This window comes from Platalea leucorodia (assembly GCF_965183815.1).
Source record: "Platalea leucorodia genome assembly, chromosome: 13".
Classification (NCBI taxonomy): domain Eukaryota; kingdom Metazoa; phylum Chordata; class Aves; order Pelecaniformes; family Threskiornithidae; genus Platalea; species Platalea leucorodia.
Window position 1 is genome coordinate 15,353,597 of NC_138835.1, and position 11,828 is coordinate 15,365,424.

Consider the following 11,828-nt stretch of genomic DNA (forward strand, 5'->3'; position numbering starts at 1 on the left):
ATAGTAAACAGCAAAATGGGAGGCTGGAGCTAAATAGCCTGGCCTTCGTTACCAGCAATAGGAAGCAGATGGCTCTGAGCAGGGAGTGACTGGGCTTCAATTTGGTGGATTTCAAAAAAGAAAGATTTACAAAAAAATGTAAAGTCCTTCACTTCTTTGGTCAATTCATGGTATCCTTGGGCTTCTCAGCAAGTACTTTGTGTCCCTGAGGAAAGAATTGTATTTTATAGGAGCTTAATATGATTTAGTGTGCACACAGGCAGGCTAGTGTTTGCTTTTGCAGCCGTGATATATGATGACTTACAAAGAAGCCGGAGAGAAGAATAATGTTTCTGTACTTCACGATGAAGGACTTGTTGTTGTTTTCACTCTTATTTGTACAAAAAACAGTTTAAAGTGGTGCTGGGTTTGAACAGTTGAAAATAAAAGCCAGTGTGAAGATCTACACACAGTCACGTGCTCACCCTTAGCTCTCCCTGGGCAATTAAACGGGCTCGTATTAATTCTCAAAGAAAGTGCCATCATTACACTATTTTTCCACCTACTACGTACCATCTGTACAAATGTACGTAACATTTTCTGCTGGCTTTTTATCTCCCAATTCTTGCATTAATCGAATTGTCAGGACCGTTCTCCTCCATCCTGTTTTAACTAGACCTTTTGGCTTCACTCATGCTGCAAGATGAGCTGTGGCCATGACACCAAGCGCTTTCCAGCCCCAGCAGCTGAGCTGCAGGCACAAATCTCTTTGGTAGAGGTGGGAGCAATCAGGACTCTGGGATGATTTTGGGGCCAGCTTGGGAGAAAACAAGCAGAGTCCACACCACAGCCTGAAGTGTCCATTCCTGTTGCACACGTCCATGGTAAAAATATCCTGCAGCTTCTTGGCCTAGGAAGGCGGTTGGAGTGCACTGTTTAGAAGTGATTTGGCAAGGCGGTGATGTCCCACTTTATCACTATGCCCCCTCCATGTCAGACAGGTTTTATGCAGGAGAGACGTTCAATAAAATTGATCCCAGTTATCCCTGCCCTGATCCCAGTTATCACCAGGCAAAACCAGCCAGTGTTGTTAGTGCATCATCAGTGCCTGTTGCACAGGATGCCAACTCACTTACCGTGTGCTAATTAGCAATGCAAGGCCTGTGCCAGAGTTTATCTCATTTCCCAGAATATGGAAGGCTCAGTCAAGCAGAGCTCAGCCTCTCAGTAACTCAGCCCATGACTATTGAAAAACTCACCAAAGCGCTTAGAAAAACAGTGACCTGCTCTGAGATCAGCAGCTAAAGAGGGGAGAGGATGCCTGAGGAGGAGGCGGCTGTGCTCCGACAGCGCCGGGACTCAGCACAGGTCCAGGGGGAACACAGCTCACCCTTGCAGCAGGAGTGATGGAGCAGGACAGGGTTTGCTAGTGGCACTGCTTGGAGATGAATGGGGGGAAGCTCCTGTGTTGGACCCCCTAGATGGAAGCCCCAGCTCCCCAGCTTGAGCACAGAAACCCAGGGAAGTCTCCAGCACTGGAGACTCTCAGATGTTCCTGGTTTACTATCACCACAAGAGTCTCCTCCTCTAACCAAATAAGTTTGAAATGAAATAATGGCCTCATCCAGTCGACGGTTTTGCCACCTACTAGGAAAGTCCAATCCTTGCCTTTGAGGCTGGAGGGCTCATTCCCCTCTGGGGACCGTCCTTAACAAGGAGAGCGATGGCAGTTCTCGTCTGTGCAGCCTGCAACCAGTGCAGTGGCACTGCTGGTCTGCAGAGGTCCACGCTGAGCACAGCCTGAGAGCAGCTGCTTGCCCTGGCAGAAGGAAGGGAAAGAAAAAATTAATGAGCTTCTCTTCAATTCAGACAATTGTTCTGACCTCTTTTTACAAAGTATGCCTATAAATACCCAGTTTCCTTCCAAAAAGTCCATTCAAAATGACATTTCGCTCCCTAATGTCACAATCAGATGTTGTGATATTAGAGAAATCTTTTCTTTTTTTCACAAATAATTATTTTGTTTAAAATAATCCTGCCTTGCAAAATAGTTGCATGTTGATAGAAAAGGCATTTTCATTAACAAGCCCAGCTGTTCCACCCCACAATGCTCACGAGCTCTAATCAAATGGCATTCACAAGCATCCCCTGGTAGGAATTATTTGTAGCATCATTTGCCAATGAATCCCCTCCCTGCACTTTCAGAATCATTGTAACTGGATTTTTATCCTGGTTTCCAAAGGAGATGAGGTTTCTGCAACTGTGTTGGTTCAGTTCACTACCAATGTTTAAAATCATTCAGGTGTGGGTGGAATGATGGTGAAAAGAAAGGAAGGAAGGCTCTCAAATATAAGTTTTGTGAAAAATATGACCTAAGTAAAACAAATGAAACAAACTAGAAAACTTCATCCCTTGCACGTTCTGTTGGCAACGTGCTGCCGATGCACTGGTGGCGTCTGCATCCATGCAGCGGGAGAGCAGCCCTCCCTCTGCCCTGTCTCGTCCGGACAGGGTTAAGGTTACTGAAATAAAAGGGGACAGATATGGGATAAAGGATACAAACCCATGAGACATAAAAACTCATTAGTCCCCCCCCACTGTATGAGATGCTGCAAAATGAAGCCCGGGAAAGCAGAGCTGGCGGTAATGGGAGCGGGATGCTATAAAACATGAATCACAGACTCCAAATGAGAGAGTGGAAGTCAGGACCACACTCTTCTAATATTCTTTCCCAACAGCAATAGGAACACTTAGGGGAAAGTTTCAAGGAGCTCTTGTACTTGGAGTTCTGAAAAACACAACAGAGCTCTTCAGGGGCAACGTTAAACGAAATTGCAGTCATAAAAACCCCCACAATATAAGTACAGCAAACCCCATCGGAACCGGGTCTGAATGCAGATGCATATGTTTTTGGGGACAAGGAGGAGGGGAGAGGGGGTCCAGAGGTGCGTTTCACAAGGGGGCTTCCCCTGACCAGAGCCACTCTCCTCCGTGAGCTGCTCTGTTTAAGCAATGTTGTGGCACAGGTGAAAACAGGTGTATTTTAAAATTTTGGGCTGATGCACAGAAAGCCATCAGGTAGCCCAAAGGTATGTCTTATAAAACATAAAATATTCCACTCGGCCACTTCTGAAATGACAGGCAAGGTTATCTGCACCCTGAACTGACCTCTGGAGCTGCCCTCACCCATGCCGGGTAGGAGTCAGGTATTGGAGAAACTTCCCTAATAGCAAGGACGCTGAAGCAATGCAGCCAATTGCATGGGGAACAGTGAAGTCTCCAATTTTATGAGATTTGTGAAAATAGGATAAGAAATGACAGGTCAGATATAAGGAGATGGAGGAGCAGATTTCTATGATGTCCTGATGCCCTCTCCCACCCCCCTTTTCTATGACTCTGTGACTGTATTAATATAAATCTAAGAGCAATAGGGGAATTTCAGGTTGAAACCCTAGCCCTGTTGGGTTCAGGGAGTTTTGCAATTAATCCAAATGGCTTCATTTTGATGAAGCTCTACATTTTGATTGGCTCTACTCAGATTTGTCAAGTAGAGCTTCCACTTGCAGGACACCCTCTGTTATCCAACGGCCTCCCCAAGCAGCACTGTGCTATGCTAGGCAGCAAAGGGCGGTTGGCTCTGATCCCATGTATTGGTGTCTTTACTCAGGCTGTGCTCAGAGAGCCTGGAAACTGGGTATTCTTTCTTTTGTTGGCTGCTCAGGTCTGATATTTTAGTCCTGCACAGTCCCATTTGTCTCAAATTACCGGCACTGCATTACATGAAGGGAAGGGTAGAGTTGCTGCCGTTGCTGTTTGGGGTCTTTCCTCCACTATAGTCTCAGTGATAGGAACAGATAAAAGACAAAGGCAGAAGACATCATGGGAACATTATCAGCTAGCTTTGAAAATAAATCAAAGGACGGGACTGTGGAAATGACGTTTGATGACATGGAATTTTGGGAAGAGAATTTTTTCAAGATCAGTTGTTTGAATCCTCCATGAAATCCACTAATGCATTGTCGTGCCTCAGAAATTGGTGGTAATTTAATTCCACTTACTCTTTCCCTCTCCTGACCTGCTGTATCCTCATGTCCTATTCTTCCCTTTCAGTCCACCGCTCTGTTTTCATAGATCATTAAGACATAACTAAGGCTTTAAGCTGAACAAATAAAGGCAGAAATAGGACAGCGGTGATTTAAAAAAAAACCCAAATGTCCAAAAGCTACATCAAGGCCCTGCTGGCTTCTACAGATTGCAAAGAGTTAGGTAATGACAGCAATGGGACCAAGAAGCTAACATTTTAAGAAGAAAGGCCCTCGTTCTGTTAAGATCTCGCTCAGCTGAGATCTTGTGGCAGTAAGTTCCCCAAGTAATTCATGTCCAAGAATGGCACCTAGAGCTTCACCTTCAATAGCCTGTTCTTACCAAAGACAAAAGGGAGCAAGTGGGGTGCAAACAGAGAATTAGCAGCTGAAGTTGGCAGATCTGTTTGTGTAGAGACACGGATGAGTCATCGGTGTCCATGACACAGGCTCGCTTGACTGGAAAGGAAAGGCACTTACCCTAACAGAGAATTAGCATCTTCACCAGGCCAGCACTGAGATTCAAGGTGAATTTTCCCATCTTCAGCTCTGAAGAGTTCTTTTAGGCTCATACTCAAGCAGCCATGTGCTGACAGCCAGCCGGAGTCCAGTGGCTTTGAAGGATATGAAGTGTTGCTCAGTCTGAGACATCAGCTTCTAGACATGTCTCTTCAGAGACATCCCTGTTTCTTGGTGAGAGCAAACCTCTAAGCCATGTTGTGGGGCATATTATGAAACGAACCTCTGCAAGAAGCTGGAGGCCCGGCTTCATCTCGGTAGTGTTTGTTCAGGGATGCTTCCAAGTGACGATGCTCTGGAGATGCTCCTCCAAGGAGCACAGCGCCCGCTCCCCTTTTGTAGTTTCTTCAGCAGGTATGCACAACAACAATATTTTTTCTTTGCTTGCTTACCCATGACAGAAAATTTCATTTCCTGAATTCACCCTCACCATTTTGTTCATTAAATTATCTTTTCTTATTTACAGCGATGAGGCTGTTAGGATGACACTTGTGGCTGTGTGCAGATATTTGAAATGTACCCACTTCAAACGCTGTTCATGCGAAGAGTAGGTAGTTACATTCAGACACAGTATGAAAAATAATATGCCAGGCCCAAATGTCAAATATAATCATGGGTGATATTAACCTCCCCAGTGAAAGGAATACATCCCTTTGTGAAATAACCTGGTTTTAATGTTCAAGATTGCTACAACAGATTAAACGGCAGCCCCTGATAAGTTGCCTACACTAAAAGCATCATGGAAATTGAAAACATAATGTACCTCACTTAAGTGATTCACACTATTAATATGTAGAGTTTTCTAAGCTATAGTTTTATCAAAGTTGAACAGTGGGAATAAGTGAGGGTTTGTTTCCTCATTTTTTTCTAAATAACAAAAGAAAACAGATGCATTTATGTCCAGGGAAGAAAGAAGGAGTAAAATTGCTTCTGAGAACTAAAGGTTGGCACCTTGAGCAAATTCTGTTCTATTCTGGGGAGATGAAAAGGGAGAGCGCTCGCTGTTGCCCTGCCTTTTTCCTGAAGAATGGGTATGCAGTGACATTTCCAATCATATTTGCACATGCAACACGTGTCCCCATTCTTTATGAAATTATTGTGGTGTATCTCTCCATTGATCTCTTGTCCAGCTGGCAGCCAGCAGCTCAATTAGTCGCTGGGGTTTGATTCCAGCTCTCTCTCTTCAGTTCATAGCTGTGCTTTTTCATCTAGAAATCCATCCCCCTCGATGCAAGCCACCGCAGTGTGCGGGGCTACGCGGCTCCCAAAACCACTGTGGGCAAGAAGTGCCTGAATCCGCTTTGTTAAACACAGTCTGCACAGCAGGGCTGGGACTTTCCACAGAAACCCCCAAACCTCGGTGAGAGTATTTCAATATCCAGCGGCTGAACTGAACCTTAGATGGTGCTGACCAAGGCCAGACTCCAAATCTGGTAGAAGATGATGGAGGAGAGCCACTTCAGAGCACTGCTTCTCCAAGTATGGGATGTAAAAGCTGGTCACCTGTAGGATGTGAGAACTCGTTGCATGAGATAATAAAAAAATAGTAACCAGAAATCCAAACCACACACACACTTACCCTTCTCCACACAGACAAATGGGCAAAGTAAAGTAGATGTAATAAATAATTAATAAGCTTAATCTAGATTTTGATGCAAGCAAGTGCTAGTTACTATGGTAATATTGAACAAGATGATCCTTCGATGCCTACAAGAAAGGTGAAGTCATTCCTCGTAGGATGGACACGTACACACCACCACCCAGTCTGCGTTCAGCCGCAGCTTCCAAGCCTTGTGAGATTTAGAAATATCAGATTTCCTTTCAATTATGGTCTCCTAACCAATTTCAGTGGCAAGCCTCAGGCTGGGTATCTCAGCTCTGAGAGCTAAACTGTACTGTTTAATCTGCTTGTTGACTTTTCATGTTTAGTCCTGCCAGAGCTGCACCTTTGGTCTACAAAAACGTCTTGGCAGTTGCGCCTGTTCCTTAAAGGCTATTTAATAACCAGAGCTGCTATGTCTTCAGAAAGGGTACACTGTGAGTCTAGAAATCCCCAGTGCCACCCACGCCCTGCCTCCCAGCACAGCCAGTGCCTCTGCAAGCTTGGGATAAAGCTGCCTTAAAGTGTCCTTCCAAATGGACATCGACAGTGAAATATTACACCTCACCCACGTATTAGGTAGCTCTTGTTTTCTTTTTGCAGTGCTATGAAACACCTGTGTCCAGCTCCCTCGGGAGATGCTGAAAGACAGAAGAGGCCAAAAGCATTTTCTCAGTGCCAAAATGGGAAGGCAAAAAAGTCAGCACTCTGTGACGCCACCTCTGTTTCTCACCGCTTTGGCAGCACTTAGGGGACACCGGTTGCCTCGATGGGCTTGAATCTGGCCGTAGAGTATCACTTGTGCAGCCACTCCTATTTCAAGTCCCCCATGGGACTACAAAACTCGGGGACTTGAAGCAAGTGAAAGAAGCCAAAGGCTCCGGGAAAGAAATCCCAGCGTCCGTATGTATATATGCACGTGCCAGTACTGTGGGGGCAATGAGGAGGTGCGTGGAGGACTTGTTGGGTTTGTACTGAAAGGCAAGAGGATTGCAGAAATTATCTTCCCTCTTCTCCCTGTGCAGGCTCTGGCTGTCAGGTCCCTGCCGTGGTGATGCACGTGCTGGGGATAATGCTGCCGCATACAAAACATCTTCTTTACTACAGCCTTGAGGAGAGGCTAGGGTTTGCTCTGTTGCAGACTCATCCCAGACAAATGATTTGGTACATCAGAGAGTCCTTCCCATTTCTCCTGGCTGCATTCATGCCTCAGCTACCACAATTTCAAAAGAAATATCTATTACCCAAATCCCAGAGATCCCTCCCCTACCCAGAGCCAGACGCGCTCACAGCGGCAGCGAGGAGGCTGCAGGGCTAGAGCCGCAGAGCTGCCCCAGCCTCTCTTCACGACTAATTTCACCCCAGGTAATACGCTCTTTGGCCATTTATTTTATAGATCGAAGCTTAGTTAATCATGCAAAGCAAAAGCTTTGTCCAGTTCCCAACAGCTCCTCAATTTGGATGGCAAGTGTTGCCTTTGGGATGTGTGAGTTATCGTGCACTGGGCAAGAGAGGGAGGGAGCGAGCTGTGCTGCTCATCCCTAACGTGCCTGGCAAGGGGGGACAGGACCCACTCTTTAAAAGTTGATTCTGTCAAAAGGTAAAGGTCAGACCATTATAGGCTTTCTAGCCACACCACTTTCTTGGTCTTTATTCCTCTGCTTTGCAGAAAGCTCTTGTTATACCCAGTGAATAAGAGTCCCAATGCACCAAAGCAATTTTCAGCAGCAATAGCCTGTGAAAAAAATCATGAAGCATTATCACTTGTTAACTTTACAAGACAGAAAAGGCTGGGGTAGGGGAAAGAGCTGAAACCTCTCTGATTCTTTTTTCTGTGGTGAAGTGGATCGCTAAACAAGAAGTACACAGGCTGAATCCACAGACGAGCCAGAAAAAAATCTTGCCCTTGTATTTAAGTGGATAAGCATGAAGGTCTGGGGGAGGCTATTCCACGCTGAGAAAGGTTTACTCGTCTCATCTCCTTGCCTGTAAATACATCCAGCACATTTCAAGCAGAATTTCACCAATTCACTTTCTGCAGGCAAGGCTTTAAAGCGATCAAACAGCACGAGAGCTCTCAGCACCCTCTCTCGTTTCTGTCTGCAGGAAAAATCATATTTGCATTTTTCCTATGGATTGTTGTTGTCAAATTGAAATCTGGGAACTGAAAATTGAATCCTGCTGAGTTCTGCTAACTTCTTTTTCTTGGATCTGAACTTCTGGTGGTTGCAGGTATCGAGCAAAACTCATACTGGCTTCAGCAATGAAAATCGGACCTTGCATTGGCAGTCTGCAAAATCGAAGGGAAGAGCTGATGGTTCAGTGGCTAACCAAAAACATCAACCCGGTTTTCAGCCTAGAAAGCAATTCCTGCACTCAGGTATGGTTGAGTTTGTCATCTGGGGACCCATCCACTTGTCCATGATTTTACTTATAAAGACAGAGCATGCTGACGCTTAACCTGTACCGTATGGGTATCACGTGTGATTTTTTGGCTGTGTGATATTCTTAATAACCAGGCATTACAAATTCAGAATGAGCCTGTATGGAGGCCTCCCCTTCTGTGTTTTTATTCCCTTTAAAAGTTTCTGGCATGTTGGCCCTAGGGACCACGAAACACAATAAAACATATTCCATAGCTAATTCATCGTAACTGTCATTATTAGGCATTTAACTTTAACAGGCACTGTCAGGATAATGTCCGTGCAGCTGGAAGTGCCTCCATTTGCTGTCTTTCCTAATCGAGAATTAAGTTATCTTTCTTCTCACAAGAGAACATGGGCTTCCTCCTTTCCCACTTTCCAGGCCGCTTGTCATCAAAGATTACTCCAGATTTATGATACAGTTTTGCAGGGGCAGGCAGGGCTAGTGGGTTATTTTTCCTAGAGAACAGCGTGTAGATATGACTTTGAATTGCTCTCTTCGTCCAGGGATCAAATCCAGTTAAACTCTACCAGCAAAAGATATTTAACATTGCTGACATTGACTTTACCCAACTTTGCACTGGACCCCGGGAAAGTTGGAGCCTCCAGGAGCTGCAAAATACAGTTCACCAGTAGCTGCTCAGGTCAGAGGCAGCTCCATGTTATTCCTGAGCACTTCTGAACATCAGCCTTCATCTGCAGAGAGTGGAAATAAAGCTTCACCCCCGGAGCTGTCTGCAAACAAGGTTTTTCACTATTGATTGTTTCTTCTCCATCCCGCCTTGCTCCCTACGTTCACTTAATGAACATGGGACCAGATCTGAGCCTGCTGCAAGTTCCCAATAAAAGTGGGCGAATCTGAACATCAGAATCTGCAAACAATCATTTTCTTGTATTAGCAGTGTGGACAGGGCTCTCAAAACCGCGGGGTTTTCAAAAATATTTGAAAACATATAAACCAATACAGTCATGATAAGTGAGCTTTGCAGGTACCGTTAGGTCCCTGCCCTGTTTCAGTGCTTTGGAGATGCCCACCTTACTCTGGTTTGTATTGCTGACTCTCGAGTGACCTGGTAAATGCAGCCCTCCAAGCTGTGCAGGCACAAGAGGGCAAGTCATGGCCTGCAGAAATTACAGAAAAAATACAAGGCAGACAGTCTCAGCTCTCAAATCTTTCACCAGAAATCAGGTCTGCCCCTGGGGCTGCTGGGCCTCTCAGGAATGCCTTTCCCTCCTGAAAATAAATGTTCCTAGCCCACTCCTCAGAGTATAAACTAATCAGCAGTGTGTATTATATCAATTGGAATTAGTTGAATTAACAGCAAGACTACAATAAGCTGTAAAATTCCTCTACCAAAACAACCCATTAATCTGACTGATTTCATTTTTCACCCTAATGGTCTCGTTGGAAGGGTCATGAATGCATTGATATTCATTTCTTCCGCTCTGAGCCAAGAAATTCAGAAATATCTCCAAAGGGAAAGGCAGTACTTCTGTAGAAAGCAAACCCAACTTCTTGGTTCAGCTCAAGAGAGAATTAGGAAAGATGCTGCATAAAGACCCAAAAAGCAGAGAGCAATTTGCACCTCCCTTTCGATCTGTGCAAATTACAGCAGGCATTTTTTGTGGGTGTTTTATAGCTAGTTTTGCTTTTTGTTTTCGAGGAGAGGAATGAGTCCTCTTGCTTGGGGCATTTCCATAACACGGTGAGTTACAAAGGAACATGCTCCAGTAATTTTGGGAGTGTGACAAAGAGCAGGGTTCCCACATCATAACAGTATTTTACTCTTGCTCCAAACCACTTTAAAGGAACGACGTTAAACCTCTGACTGTTGGCCCGCCCGTGCTATGACTGGAGGAGGCTTTCTATGGTTTTCCTTTACTTTTGGCAATTGCTCCTGACTTCAGGATATGAAAAACATCAGGAGGATAACAAATGGGATGGGGAGATGTCCAACCTGCACGGGAGCAGGTTAGCACAAAGGGGAAATCCTGCCTCCTGGAAAGTGAGGGCAAACTAACTCCTGAATTTGAGACATACAGAAGAGGGATTTGACCCTTCTCCAGCACCATTCCAGCGAGCTTGTTGAGCATATAATAGCAATGATGTTGCTCCACTGAAGTCAGTGATTTTATCAGGCTTCTCACTTAAGAAATGATTGATTTTCTCATATTAGCAGGATAAGATCTAACCTGCAATATGTAGGGCACGAACTCATCTATCTCCAACTTCCATGTCTCTGGGCACAGTACAGCTAGAATTAATGGTAATAATAATAAACTCCTTTGGAGTTTAACGATTATTCATTACCAGGAGCACATCGGTTCTGCAGTCTCCTCTTCCCCCAGCTGCCTGGCACTCTGGGCTACGCTGCTTATATTTAAGAGAAACAATCGATGAGCACCATGCAGTCCTAGGCTTTGTGGGGTGCTAATTTCTCCGTTATTGAGTTTGGCACACAGTCCCCTTTGCTCCAGCTAACACCCTGTGCCAAAGAAAAAACCCACCCAATAAAATATACGATTAAAAGAAAGCATGTCTCCAGTCTGCATTTCACGAGGACGGTGATGTCCCAGGACAGCAGGCACAGGCTGTTGACAAGGGGACACCGGGGATTTACAAGGAAGGTGAACTGGGGCATGTTCCTCACCAGCCTTCATCTTCCACCGCTGTGATGAAGAAGCTGAGAAACCATGTCCATACCCCAAATCCTTTCTGGGACCCTGGGAGGATCAGAGTGGGGCAAGCACAAGGTTGAGAAGCTCCTCTGCAGAGTCCTTCCTCCACCATCAAGGGACTTGGGCAAGAATCAAAGCGATGGTTGAGCCCTCAGGAGGTAGCGGGAAGAACTCCGGCAACCTCAGTGGGATTAATATTTCATTGGGAGCGGCTTTAACCACCTGTGGATCTGTGACTCAAGTGTTTCATCAAGTCCTGAAGATCATTTTCTGAGCAGAACATCACACCTGGTTCCGAAGCTTTCATGGCATGTTTGGATGTGCTGCACATCAAGGCAACGAGAGCAGTCATCCTGCAGTCGGCGGGCTCCGAGCTCTCTCTTTTTGGCCTCTGAATATAATTCGTTTAAGCTCTTATGAGGCAATTCATATCCAGATTTTATTAGAAGTGGAAGGCCCTTTTATTTCCTCAGTGTATTTAGCACACAGAGAACTGGTGCTCTGGTTAATTTTATTTCTATGCTTTCTGCATTTTAATAACGATCT